The 15,699-nt window shown below is 36.5% G+C and overlaps 1 protein-coding gene across 2 annotated transcripts in view; it reads right to left on the bottom strand.

Annotated features, from left to right (window-relative positions):
• The window catches only part of il11ra (interleukin 11 receptor subunit alpha), a 37,443-nt gene extending 21,945 nt beyond the window's left edge, over positions 1-15,498 (bottom strand). For both annotated transcript variants that reach the window (XR_014626386.1, XM_084401445.1), the window contains exon 1: positions 15,320-15,498. The gene's annotated coding sequence lies outside the window, so the exon portion shown is untranslated. The remainder of the gene's footprint in view (positions 1-15,319) is intronic.
• Positions 15,499-15,699: the final 201 nt, after the last annotated feature.

The following is a 15,699-nucleotide window of genomic DNA, read 5'->3' as shown; positions in this document are numbered from 1 at the left end:
GCACCTATACCAATCACAACAGACTGGGCCATCTGACCAATCAGAGCAGAGTAGACCAATCACAACAGACTAGGCCATCTGACCAATCAGAGCAGAATAGACTCTCAGAAAGGAGGGGTTTAGAGAGGCTGAATCCTTGATCTTGGATGCATGTAAACATATTGAAGGAGGCCTTCAAAACAAAATTAAGAACCTTTAAAATAGCATTTAGCATAAAAATAGCACAGTTAAGCTCACAGAATGTACAATTAATCCTGTGCACGTGTATCTTAGGGTGCCAAACCTGAGAGCATCTCAAAGCCGGCAGTGGTCATTCTCTTATTTGATGTAGTTTGTTATCTGGATGGCCTCCATGTTCTCCACTCTCAAAAGACTGTCAAATTCAGCATTGAGGTGCAGCTCCTTTCACGTTCCAGAAAGACCTTCTGCATGATATCATCAAGCATTTGCAAGAGTAAAGTGTTTTTCTGTTGGTCTGCAATGGGACATCGCACTTTAAACTACTTAAAGGCTGTCTGATTATAATAACAGTGGTTGGACAGTGTGGACTGAATGTTTCTGGGAGAAATGATCAATATGTTACGGTTATGTTGTTGTTGGTAAATGATTTAATAAATTATACAGTTCTGCCTGTTTTAAGCTACTGTCAACTCTAAGCATTTGCTTAAAATCAGGCCTTAATCATTACAATATACAGTTTAAAAAAAAAGATAATATTTCAGCTCTAAAAAAAAAAAAAAAAAAAAAAATTAAACAAACAACAATTATAATATTAACTGTCAACACTAAACCACAATACTATTTCTATATAAATAATATACAGTACCTCTCAATTTTGGAATATAAGATTCATGTTTTTGAAAGAAGTCTTTCACCAAGGCTGCATTTATTTGATTAAAAAAATACAGTATAAACAGTAATATTGTGAAATAATATTACAATTTAAAACAGCTGTTTTCTATGTGAATATATAGTAAAATGTAATTTATTCCAGTGATCAAAGCTGGATTTTCAGCATCATTACTCCAGTCTTCAGCATCACATGATCCTTCAGAAATCATTCTAAATATCCTGATTTGCTGCTTGAGAAACATTTATGATTATCATCAATGTTGAAAACAGTTGTGCTGCTTCATATTTCTGAGGAAACCATGATACACTACCATTCAAAAGTCTGGGGTAAGTAAGATTTAAAAAAAATTATATTTGAAATAATTTATGTTATATTGTAATAATTTTGTACTTTTTTTACAGCATTTTTGATCAAATATTAGAGACTTCTATCCAAACCATTAATTATTCCAAATATTTGTTTGTGTGTGTGTGTGTGTGTAAATTATGTGAAAAAAAAAAGAATTATTGATAAATAAGAAGAGAAAAGCTAATAAACACTAATTGTGACTAATAGAAATATGGTAATCACAGTATTATGCGTGTTATGTTGTTTATTACTTAATTTAAAAATATATAGAAATTACACAAACAAAATGGATGTACACACATTGCATGTTAGACAGGATCACATCATAACACACCATCAATTGTTCTGTCACAAGTGCCTTTCGAATCTCTCTCAAGAGTGGATGCACCTGCGGCTCTTTGCGAAAGAGCCAAAAAGGGCAGAGTTATGATTCCGGCTTCATCAACCCCCACCCAATGGAATGCTTCGACTTTTCCTTAACCACAAAAATGCATCTCCACACAAGAGCTCTACCTTCCACATGTCAAACCCACAGCGTGAAAAAACAAGAGCTAAACGGTGACCACAAGCCAGAGGTAAATTATATATCAGTGGCATATCCTTATATATTATTTAGTCTGTTGCCTGTTGTTGTTCAGGATGGCTGGTGCGAACGCAACAGAACGATGGAGCATCTGGCGAAGATAAACATAGAGCTGTTAATCCATGTTAAAAACAGACCCTCAGGACCCATAACATCCTTTAACTTTTCCCAACATTATGGGCAGGTCAAAAGGTTTTTAAATAATAATAATAATAAATTTTATATATATATATATATATATATATATATATATATATATATATACATACATTATTTTGTATATATAAATACACACATGCATGTATATATTTAAGACAAATGAGTTATTTATATCTAAAATATTTATATATATATAGTAATCGTTGCCCAGCACTAATAAATATATTCAACAATACCCTTTTATTTCAGCCTTTTACAATTAGATTTTCAACATATGAATATTTTAAAACTGGTGGAAAAAACAGTACCCAGTAAGATCACTCACAATACAAATTTTGCTATAATAATGGAGTGTCTATACATGCTATGAATATCTTATGACAATCATTCATAAAAAAGTTTTGTTTATGTGCCATTGCAAGATCTTATTGAACAGTGGTACCTAATGTTCCTAAAATTGGCATTTATGAAAATTGAAAGGCTTTGGAGAATTTTTCCAACCACACGTTTTCATATTTGAATACTCAAAGCCAAAACAAACACATACACACACAAATGCACATATGCCAGCCAGATGTTCAGTTTGCATATTCAAGCATGTAAAAAAAAAAAAAAAAAAGTCACAATTTATGACCACAACGCATGGCAACTATCAGGTTCTGGAACACAAACGCACACACACACATATGGATAACCTTCCCAAAATATGAATCATCAGAGAATCCACACGCAACTGTAACTCTGCTCATACATTAGAATCAACCTCACTTCACTACACCAATCTAATCAAACACTATGGCTCTGTTCCAAAACCTACATATAGAAAACTTCAACTTAAATTACAATTTTAAATGTTGCCTTGGCAACTAACTAAGATAAAATAATTTTAAGTTGAAATACTAAAATTACTGAAACTAAAATAAATAAAATAATATGACTTAAATAATATAAACATAAAAACTAAATCAACAAATATGTTGGCAGAGGCTATTTACACTAACTCCGCCCACCACTGTTTGATTGAGCCAGACAAAATTACAAAAGAAACAGGAGCAGTGGCATGGAGAGCCCGCGTTTGAAACCACCATTTCCCATTCTTCTCCATTTTCCCTTCGCACAGTTTACACTTAGTCACGATAATACAAAATACACATAAAAATACATAACACACAAAAGTATTTTTTTGTTGAAAGGACCACGAGCTGGGACTTAAACTCGGGTATGTGCTATGTTCAGGGAAAAGGGGACTACTCGCAAATAAAAATAAAGAAAATAATATCAAATAATCAAACTACCAGCAACAGTACAAATAAATACAATAAATAAATAAATTAAACAGTGCATTTCAGATTTCTGAGGTATCTAAAAGTAGTTTTCAGGTACAGAAATGTAATAATGTAATCAAGTGTGAAATAGCATTGCATATCATCTTCACTGTATAAATTAAATAAAGATTAATCATTATTTAAGTTACAAAAGCTATTCAGTCAAGGGCAGTGAGTGATTTCCTTGTCTTTTGGTGTTTGATTAAAAACACAGACAGCAGGAATATTAGGCTACTGTCACTTTAAGAAATAATGTCCAGATCTAATACAGGTGTGTTTGTCTTTCTCTACTGTTTACATTCACTTAACCTCCTATGTTTGCTCGGATACTCACAAAGACGGGCATGCTGAATTTGTTAGTTTAAGCGCAAGACTTGAAAGAGAACTCAATATTTGTGTGCTTCGGATGAACGTTACGTTGTAACGTACAGTAGCTCAACAGCTGTAGCAATTCAACTGCATTTTGCATTGCACCTAATGAATACCTTTAAATAAGCTCAATTTGATTTGATTCATTATTCAAATTCATTTTGCCATCTAACTATGCAAACACTGTGGTAAAAAAAAAAAAAAAAAACAGTGTAGCAAGATATTTGCTAATATAGTTCCATGAATGCACAGAATACTATCATACCACACAACATTAGCATTGTCTTAAAAAACTATTTAAGTCCTATTCATTTAGAATACTTCCCTTAAAGGTCAAATTAAGTCCTCAGTACTTAGTTACTAATCGTTTTGCAAGAAAGACAATGGACCAGAAGGGAAAAAAAAGAGAGGTGGAGGAAGATAGGGGGAACTTGGGGGACTCAAGTTGCCTCAAAGTAGGAAAGACAGCCAAGAAAGTGCGAAGGAATGTGCAAGTCTCGCCAACATTTTATGTTTCTTTCCATTGAATTCCAGCGTTTGCTCCTTGGGGTTGCTACGCCTGCCAATAGAGGCCAACTCTCAAAGTGCTATGATAACAAGAGATAAGACGCTTATGTGAGTCTTTTCTGATTTAATAAATCATTTTCAATGTCAGCTGAGCTGCAACAATTGTATCTCCATCTGCTTCACAAGCTTATCGCCCATTGCCAATGTTTGTATATGGAAAATTGAAAAGGCATTGTTTATAAAAGGCGTAGAAGTAAAGACATCCTGTGGCCTTGTGTGAGGTATCGCTCGAAAAAAAGAACAATGCCTTCGCCGACTCCAAGCACACCGCACTTTGCAGCATCTTCTGTTTGGACATATATACAAGTTCAGTCATTTCAGAGGTTGTTTGTCTTTCTTTCCAGCTCTAATCATTAGGACCCTTGCAGTGCAGTGCAAGTCTAAGCATAGATCGCAAATATGACTCATGAAGTAGCATGCAGTCTTTTTACGAGGGAAAATGCAGATAGGACGACTGAAAATAGACAGTGTTCCCTCTTTGGCACATTCCAACTCATCCAACACGCCTGAATGGAAAACAGACTGCCTGACAAATGGAAAGGCTCACGTGAGGAATGTGAGACACATTTACCCTGGTTTTCATGCATTCTTCTCTGACAGTTGTTTCCTAGCCCACATGTAAGCGGTGAGCGTTTCAGACAAAATAATTGATCAGTGCAAGTGACATTTCCCTAGATTCTCACCTTTGCAAAGGGCAGCGGTTGAGAACAATAACCCTACGAGAGAGCTGATGGTGCACTGGACAAAACTGGCATTTACGTTAATCTCCTGTGTGTAATGAGCCTGGTCAACAGGAACATAAAATGTGTTTGAACTTTAACACTTGATCTGGCACCAGCTAATTTCGGCAACAGATGCTTGATGGAAGCTGACGATAGCATCACGGAAAACCAATATAGTCGTTCTTAATAAAGTTAAAGTATGCTTGAATGCTTTAAGCATATTAAAAAGACAGCTAAATCAATGCTTAGCCGTGATTAGTATCACAACTGCAGGAGTTACATTTATATCTTATAAAATAAGAAGGTCAGACTTTGAATTCTGACTGGAATACACCTCTACTATGAGCAGCATGTTTTAAGCCACTGTATTAAAATTTATTTAGCTATTTTTTAGAGCGTAAAGTCAAATATGTTGGGGTGACACTGTAAAACTGATTGATAATGACAAAAAAATATGTTTTTACTTTATGCTTGATGGTTACACCACAGGACATTTAAATTTAAACTTTTCTTGAAAACGGATTGAGTTTTCGGCACATGTGTTTTACATTAGATTTTCCCTTAGTTCTCATGACCCTTATTCCAAGTTTCTGTATCCAACCAGAAAAGTAAACACAATTACTTATTTAATCTGCAAAAGTAAATAATACAGATAGATTTTGTTTGGGTCCAATTCTCACTATAAACTAGATGCTTGTTAGCATGCATATTACTAGAATATTGGATGTTGATTAGTACTTATAAATCACATATTAATGCCTTATTCTGCATGACCATATTCTACATCCCTTAATCTAGCCAATACCAAAACTTAGCCACTACCTTACTAACTATTAATAATCAGTAAATTAGGAGTTTATTGAGGCAAAAGTTGTAGTTAATAGTGAATATGTGTTTCCCAAACTAAAGTGTGTCCAGAACACTATATTAGTTGGGGATTAATACATTTTTCGGTAACACTTTAGTTTAGGGTCCAAATCTCACTGTTAACTAGTTGCTTGTTACATATTACTAGGATACTGGCTGATAATTAGTACTTATAATGCACATATCATTCTGCATGACTATATTCTACATTCCTTAATCCAACCCAATACCTGAACTTAACAACTACCTTACTAACTATTAATAAGCAGTAATTAGGAGTTTATTGAGGCAAAAGTTGTAGTTAATAGCTAGTAAATAGTAAACAAAATAAAATAATGGACCCTAATCTAGTGTGACCAATTTGTCCTATTATATTATTATTAAAATACCCCTTCCTCATACTTAAATAACTTTAAGTGGCTCTTGAGGCGTATCGCTTTAATCTTGTTGTATTCACTTGTGAACAGCTAAACAACATAAACATATTGTTTAGCCAAAGAACATAAATTAAATATATAAAAACAAACATTTCTTTAATGTCTTGCTAATGTTGTCTAACCACGCCCTTCTTGAAAAGCCATTTAGCTAAATCTTGAAAAAATTGTTTGATTTCCTACTCGTGTCCTTGTAAGTCTGAGATGATTGGATGCGTTTTCCCAGAGTTGCCTGCGGTGCAGGGCCACTGCAGGTCTTCGGAAAAAGAGAGAGAGCGGTTCAAGCACATCTTCGCAACAAGAGACGAGTTTCAAGGGATTCAAGGAAAATAAAGCTGTAAGTAATCTTCCCTGTTGTTTGAATGGGCAGAGATGGCTAAACAGTCCAGGATGTGGACACACAGGGGACCAGGGCTTGTGTTCTGTCTTCGTAACTTGAATATAGACCACCCAAGGCCCTTCAGATAAAGGTGTGGTTTACAGATAATTGACTGGCAGTGCTTGCAGAATATGAGCCCATATTCTAGAAGAATGGTGATGGGGTCCGGGTCTACTGGGAGAGAGGTTGCCCATTTCAGGAAGAATGGGTAGGGATGTTTTTTCATCTGAAGATATGGACTTTGTCCAAACATAAACACTAGGTACAAGATGAAGTCTAGTTGGGCAACAACTGGTGGTTTTCAATCTTACAAAGAAATACTGGAATTTGTGTTACCACGAGAACAGCACTGAAATGATGTTGTGTGCACTGCCAGCTTGCCTAAGGCAAATAAATCTTCTTCTGGATCTGGAAGGACCTGGAACTCAACCTGGCGTAACTTTTAATATCACGAATCAGCCTATCAATCTCGTTTCAGAATTCATTGAATATCGTCGCTGTCGGGCAGAAACCTTGCATCTCCATGTTTCGTAATTTTTATTTACAGCCTTCACTTATGTCTTTGGGTTTTGCAAAAACGTAATCAATGAAAAGTATTTTTTTTAAACTTGTGACTACACCTAGTATCTCCATTGGATCTTCAAACTTCCAATGTCAACGTAGGTTACAGGAACTGTTCATCTAAAAATGAAAAAAAAAAAAATGTATTTACTTACTTTCAAGTAATTCCAAAGCTTTTCCAATTTATTTACTCCATGGGACACAATGATTAATTTTTGAGGAATATGAATGAGGACTGGGGTGGTCCTGAAAGAAGTGTTGTACTTCAAATAGTTTCATTAAATCAGTTAACACAACACTATCTGAATGATTAATTTCTGAATTGGATTGATCCAGTTCTCTGTGACTCAGTACAACAATGTATGACTTTGTTAGTCATATGGAATAACTTATATGATACTTTTGAGCTTTTGCACTCTTTAAAGCCTGAAAGCTCTGGTCCCCATTCATCGTAATTGTATGGAAAAGAATGACCAGTAATTCAAAGTCTTCCCTTTTCAGTTCTATATGGAAGCAAGTAATGATGAAAGATGAAATAATTTGTAATCTTTAACTAATATTTTAGGTTTAGCTCAATGGCAAATTGTTGCCATGTAGACTGGATAAAATCCATGACAATTATGGCTGCAGATCAAAAGAAAAAAAAAGTTATCATCCACATTGTCAAAAGATGTCAACCTTTCTGCAAGGCTCCAGTGTCTCTAAGGAAGTGTAGAAGTAAATTTAACCTGGGTAATGACACAGAAAGCAAATAAACAAGTGAGCCAATGCATATTTCAAGTTGCCCACCCAAAGCCTCTGTGATACCCTTCTACATGGGGAAAGGAGATGATCTAACTAGTCAAAGAAAGAAAATAGCATCTGTTTGTGCAGTTTGACAGACACAGCTAAAAGTCTCCTCGAAAGGGGTAAATCACGCACATTTGGACCTGGCTTTGAAAACAGGCATCAGTTTGACGTGAAACGGGGATAAGGCTGCGGAGCACAAGAGCTATCATAGCCACTCAAGGCTGGAATTTCCTCAGGCACTGGCCAGAATAAGATGGCTACCAGATGCCAGCTATTCACTAAGCTTTTGGCTGGTTTCCCAGGAGAATTGCAGCCTCAGCCAGTTCTGCTTGAAGGTAGACTGTCCGTGAACACTTACCCTCATTTTACTCAACACGGGATTAAACAGAAAGGACAAAAGCATCCTCCACTGATTGATTGCCTTGTTCTTTGGTTCCAAACATGGCCTGAAGACTTGATTACAACTTAGTATGGCACAAACTTTCTCTTGGAAGCAGCACCTTTCATGGAAGTTGCACTTTGGAGCGTTCTCGGTTTATGACACCAGTCATTTGCCTCGAACAAGAGGTTTTCATAGACCGCAGTTGTGAGTCACAGTTAAAGCCAAACTTGGAAACGTTCATTGACCCATCAACCTCTGCACTGTGTGAAAGCCACTATCTGCTCTTCGAAAGCAGACGCCGCCGCGCTCAAGGAATTAGAAGATCTCTCTGAAGAAGGACCTCATCGACAATGACAGCTCAACACCAGCCTCGGCTGCTTGGCATTTAAAATGGCGCCACAGTCCCGCTGCATGTAATTATGGAGGCCGTACGGGCCAAAGCTCACTTCGACAAGCTACCACATCACGAACAGCACAAAACTCCGCAAAGCCAACATGTCATTTCAGCAAACGAGCAAAGGAAATAAATGTCAGACGACACAAAGCTCAGACCAGCAGCTGCAAGAGCCTGTTTCTTGAATCTGTATCTGGCATGAGGAATATGGCACTGGATCTGCAGAGTCTCTTTATATTCAATCAATGCCAAGTGAGTCATGGGGAGTATAAACCCCTGGAGTGCATTGTGAAGTGCTCTGAATGGCTTGTTGAACGTTCTCCAGCGTCGTTTATCAAGTCTCAGGCTGGTTGAAGGTTGACAACTCCCTGCGGAGGTGATACTGTTTGACCTGCTGCATGTGATAGGGGCTGAATAGAGACAAGGTCTCACAAACAACTGAAGATGATCCATTGGTTAAAGGTTTGCTTAGCATCAAACAGCATGACAGCTAGAGTATCAGATGTTGCCTGCAGGTATATGCATTTGTATATGGTTCCCAAACAGATGGGAGTTCTCTCCAGAAGATAAAGTACTTTCTTTGTGCCTATGACTCACACCTGCTGGGAAACGGCACACATATTCTCTTACCACTGTTCCAACATGCTTGGCTCATAGAATGCCTGTCTCTGGCATGAGAGGGGAAACTAAACTGCACAGCATCCAGACACAAGCACTGCAGCACAATCGAACCCTCTGCAGACAGAACTTTGTTTGAATATCCTTCCTGATAGCAGTCATATGTCTACCAAACATTTATTCTTGTGATGTGTGCATAGTGAGGCCATTCCTCAAACGGATTACAACCATTTGAAACCCCTTATTAAATCTGAGTGGCAGCAAGAGATCTTCAGAGATAAAAGGCTTTAGCTGAATCAAAGCGAGTTGCCATGACAGGCCCGAGCCAAGAGAATTCTTACCGCCTAAAATCAAACTGCCAACACTTATAAGTGAGGTAATTAAAACCCTTATGTCTCATACGATGATTTTAAAGAGAAAAACAAGATACTAGTTTTTAAAAGATGGATTATATATACTTTTAACTTTGTTGAATCTATTATTTTCCTATAAAAAAATAAATAAAAAAATTGTCCCCCATTCAGACTTTCTAAAAGTATACATTTTTAGGGCGTTTTCACACCTTTAGGGCGTTTGTTTCAGAACCCCCTTACTTCGGTTCGCTTATGCATATATGAACATGGCAATCGCTGCGGGAGCATAAAAGGAAGAGTGACGACAGTGAAGGGCGAGAGAGGACTATCACGTAATGTTTTGTTTATGTGTGTGTGGCAGTCGTCCATGAGGGGCTGCCGCTTTTACTTTCTTTTAGTTGTTTTAGTTTTAGTTATTTTAGTAACTAACATGAACTAACAAGGAACAATACATTTGTTAAAATATTGATTCATGTTTGTTAATGTTAGTTTATAAAAATAGACTTGTTCATTGTTTTTTCATATTAGTTCACAGTGCATTAACTAATATTAACAGATAAACTTTTGATTTTAATAATGTATTAGTAAATATTGAAATTAACATTAAAAAAGATTAATAAATGCTGTCGAAGTAGGGATGGGCGATTGTCACGGTTGGTAAATCCGCTGTCTCATTCTAGTCTAGTGTGTTTGTGTTTGTGTGGGTGTGTCTCGTTACGTTCATTGTTTCGGGTGGGCGTGGCCGCCAATCATCCTGAGCAGCGGCAGCTGAATGTCATCTAGCAGCCTATTTAATGCCCTCTCTCCTGTCTCATGTTGTCAGATCGTTGTTTGAGTATCCCGTCCTCGTGCCTGTTCCCTTGTGTTTCCTGTGTACTGGATATTGGATTACTTCACTTCTGATCTCACCACGGACTTATCACGGATTCACCATCACCCTCACACTGCACTTGGGATTTTGCCTGTCTCAGTCCCTGCGTCACACTCTCCTGCTGGCTGTGTTCCTGATCAACGACTCTCCCCAGAGAAGTGCCTGCCTTTCGCGCTGGAACATTTATTGCATCGATCTGTCTTTACCTTTGAGTATTTGTTATCTAATAAATACATCTTGCACTTGCATTTGCTTCCGTCCAGTTTATCGTTACAGCGATATACTGGTAGACACAATAAACCAGAAGACATTGGTCACCAGGAGAGATTTTGGACTGTCGTCTCTATCGCGGTTAAGCTCACGTGATATTGCTTTGCTGTGAGGTCATGAATAGTGGTCGACTGATATATCGCCAAGGCCGATATATCAGCCGATATTTTGAATTTTTTAAATATCGGCATCGGCCGATACGTTTTTCTGATTGGCCGATGTGTTGGAAGCGGGACTTTTATTTTGACGGCGCTCCAGACTTTTATTTTGACAGGCGAAGAGAACCTAAGAAGAGAACAGCGCCTGATCACACAGCGCTCACTCACATTCTCCGTCTTCATTAGTTTACGATCTCTGTCAGTCATATCTAATGCTTTGTTAGACAGAACAGGTAAACAAAAAGTAAATGTTATGTGAAAAAGTAAAGCGTTGCTTTTATATTATTTGTAACAGAAAAGGCAGGCTATCAATCAGGCTAAAATACTTTATCATTTACCGTCAACATTCAGCAAATGCGCATAGTTACATCATTTCAACAAATCTCTGAATATCTAATAAACATTTAATTTCACAAACCTTGCAGATTTAATGGAATCCAGCTGTGATATCTTAAGAAGTGTGCATTTGTAGCCTGCATTACTGCGAGTGACGGTCGGTCCGTGCGAAGTGAGTGGATGCAAACAGAAGATCAGCTTCACAAGAGACGCGATCGAAAAACTTGAAATCCTTCATTTTAAAATATGCTGTTGCCCACTGTGTCATATTCATATCGTTTCACTGTATGCTGTATGTAAAATTAGCATTACCTTGTCTTTATTTGAAAAAAAAATATTACCAGTGTGCACGAAATTACCAGATTACTTCCTTTTTACATATTCATATATTTTTTAACAATTACTTTATTTGTGAAAAATACTATATTAGGATTGCAAATTCAAGAAGTTGCCATCTAAAGTACAAGCATGTTTATTTTAAGGATTTGTTTTCTAAATTATTTCTAATTTATTAAAATAAAGTATATATATATATATATATATATTAATATCGGCTTTATATCGGCCATCGGCCACCCTGCTCTCAAAGGTATCGGCATCGGCCATCAAAAAAACAATGTCGGTCGACCGCTAGTCATGAAAGCTTATCGTCTGCATGCGTCTTTAAGCACTGCGGTTTAAAAACATGTGATTGAAGAGCAATTAGCAGCGAAAGAGAACTCATTTCAGTATATGAAGTCGCTGCTCAGAGTGTGTGAGAACTGAACTGAGTGCTTTTTGCCACCTTATGACCATGTACTTGCAAGTAAACAAATACATTTATGTCTTAAGTGAACGTAAACAGTTAAAAAAAGTAGATTGGATCCATGCAGTCGGTCTTAAAGTGACAGCATCCAAATGTCCCTGCTGTCAATCAAACAACAACAAAAGAGAGAAAATCTCTCACTGCTCTTGATTGAATCACTTTTGTAAATTTAATAAGAATAAATGTATATTTAATTACACAGTAAAGACTATGCATTTTTTACATTTACTTTATACATTTTATGTAGTATTTCTAGTGCTTAAAGTTTTTCAGGTAGTCCTTTTTCATGTGTCTTTGTTCTATTGTAGTTTGTTGTCTTTTTCACTTTCTTTTTCAGTTTAATTGTCTTCAGTAAGCTTGAGAGTTTTTTTCATGATATCTATTGTTATCGTGGAATAAAATGACTCATATTGCGATATAAGATTTTGGTCATATCGCCCACCCCCATGTAGAAGTATAAATTATTAGTAGTAGTAGTTCACTAAAGTTAACTAAACAACTGTAAAGTGTTACTAAAAACAGTACAGATTACGCAATATAAATGCCAGATGAAAACGTTTTCAAATGATGATGGTGAACATATGCAAAAACCTTATATCTGATATCATTTCATTATCAGTCAAAATGTGTGAACTGAGAGAACAAAAAAAAAAATGAATTTGATATTCAACACAAAAATAAACTCACTTCTTGCCCAACCTGCCATGTCCTGCATTTCACCAAGCAGACTTCAAAGACCTGGACAAACATCCTCTATTTCAGTTTAATTACCGCATTTCCCAACTGTGGGGCTTCACCAGAAGTCGACACTTTCAACTCATAAACAAACCCTTAACGAATTTGAACTCTTCTGCAATGACTCACCCTGCCCTCGCATTACAGTTTCAAGGAAAATGACCAAATCTAAAGCATCACGCTGCATAATTAACCGCCCAATTACTGTCCAATGCATATATATATATATATATATCTCTTGAAGGGAAACTGATCCTGAGCAAATACATACGAAACCGTTTAGGCAGCCTAAGCGAAATGTATGAAATCCCATCTAGGGCCTCAAGCAAGTTAAATCTTGGAGCAGCCTAGAGCCAACACACCGTCGGTGTGCCAGTGAGATAGTCGACCACGTCCCCTTCGCTGAGGCCCTTTTCCCCAGACAGAACAAAGAGCACTCAAGTCTAATTCGAAATTGATTACAGCCACTCATAATGCGTGCTGAAATATGCATTGGAAACGAGTGTGCTGAACGAGGAACAGAGCTTGGCAAGTCAGAAAACCAGAGAGGATTCAGAGGGGATGGAGCCGCGCATTCCACCGCCAAACAAACTTTGCAGACGTATCGCTTTCCAGCATTTAGAGGGTTTAAAAAAAAAAAAAAAAACTTGTTTTTCTCATGTTTGCATTCCGCTTTCTAGTATTTACAGTACATAAACTTTCTTACATATGAGGAATGCACATCTGGGCAGATGTTGTCTATGTGGGGTTCAGCTGCTAGACATGATGATGTTCTTAATACCATGGCTAAAGCGAGGCCTGATGTGGAAACTAAGAGAGTGGTCTGTATTTAAGGAGTTTTTCAAAAGTAGTCAAGACAGTTTGGACTGTGCAACCAGTGTACACTGGATCCAAGGTTAAAATACACAAAGAGTTTCAGCACAAATGACTGGAGACACTGTTCCCAAACAGTTTAAAAACAAAAGACCTTTCCAAGAGATTATAAGCATTAAACGTCCCGTTCTGTCTCATGTCTAAGATGTACAAACGATTACATTCACCGTCCACTGTAACTGCACAGGCAAGCTTATGGAGTAAAGAAGAGTAGGGGAAAGCAATGGCAATTGTAAATGGCCGGATTCTGATTGGCTGTTAATGTTTCATCTTTGATCACTGAAAAAAAAAAATTGAAAGTGAAAGTGCCATCTAATGCCGTTCTCATTATAGTTGTTTTGTGGACAATTTTCAAAACTATAGTGTTATCGCTACAGTTGTGTGAATTAACACTCAAAAATGTTACATCAGTAACTTATAACTTTTAAACGTCCTTAAAATATGTCAATATGTGTATAGCATACACATTAAATTTAATTCTACACAAAATATTGAAGTTTACCATGTTACATTTATCACAGATCTCCATTACAATTATAGAGCACTTGTGTTACAAATGTAACATTGGGCTAGTTACAAATTTAAGTGATTTTAGTAATGACTGCTAATATGTCAAAGTTGTTTGAGGCAAACTGCTATCTATGCTCTTCTCTATTTAGTCAGGTGACGCTGGCAGAGTTTATTTTTGGACACATAGCACTTCTATTGTTAATACAGTTATTTATTTCCTAAACAGAACATAAAGTACCAGCTTCACTGTAAACTGAAAAAGTATGGCTGATCAAGCCCATAAGGGGACAAGATCCCCAACATTCAAACTGATTACAAATCAATATGCGTTTCAATTAACAAATAGTACATTGAAAATTAAAATGAAAATAAAATAATAATGAAAGAAGATTTAAATGGTATTCACATTTGGTTACGTTATCAAAGGTGAAGATTACTGACATAAATAGAAAAAGATGAAATTATATAATAAAAAATAAATAAAAATTTAAAACATGGAAAAACAACTTTTAAAAGACTTTAAAAAGCTGTTTTTAAAAAATGACAGAAGAAAAGCTAATAGCCACTCTATCATATATATATATATATATATATATATATATATATATATATATATATATATATATATATATATATAGTTTTTTTTAAGTCCAGTAAATTTGCTGTACGTAACATTTCTACGTAGTAGGCTGCACAAGTTACTGTAGATTAATGATTTAACAAATAACGATGTTCCTCTGTTGCACAATAAATACATCATCAAGTACTAGTCTACTCAACAGGTATCGAGCTGCTAGTTGCTGTGTACATGCGAAGTTATCTCCGTTTTTCAAATGCAAATACTTAAAACATAACGTTTTTTTTTTTTTTTTTACGTAATAAACTGCTTATCTTCACTGCAGCGGACAAATTTCCAAGCGCAGCTCCCAGAGCTCCCAGTTATATGATCTCCCTGGGGTCGCCGAAACTTTGTTCTCACAGCAACTATGATGCCATTTCTAACACACACAACATTTTCCCAAAACGTAGCTCTTAAAGTGCTTCTGGTCAATCCTTACCTTACTTTTCTTCAAACATTAAACGAGCATTTTGACGCGGTTCCTCTCCATTGCTTTGGCTTCGCTTCACATTCGTAGTAGAGTCAGAGGATTTAGATGAGACTTCCTCTCCGCTGTTCCCATTGGATTAGAGCTCTGTCAGTACACACATGCTCGCGCCAGGATTTCCTGTCCTGGGCGGTGTTTCCACTGGCATACTACCATTCTTATCGAACTTAAAAAACAACAAAAAAACAAGTGTGTAGGATGCCTTCTGCACATTTTCTCTGTGATTTCCTGTAATGACTGGACCAACCTTGATTGTTTTTAATTATTATGATTACAGATGAACAGTAAAATCTAATCTCAGTCAAAAAAAAAAAAAAAAAAAAAGTACAAAC

Source organism: Rutilus rutilus (genome assembly GCF_951802725.1).
Source record: "Rutilus rutilus genome assembly, chromosome: 25".
In the NCBI taxonomy this organism is placed as follows: Eukaryota; Metazoa; Chordata; class Actinopteri; order Cypriniformes; family Leuciscidae; genus Rutilus; species Rutilus rutilus.
Note: the sequence above shows the minus strand (reverse complement) of the source record. Positions and strands in the feature narration are given on the sequence as shown.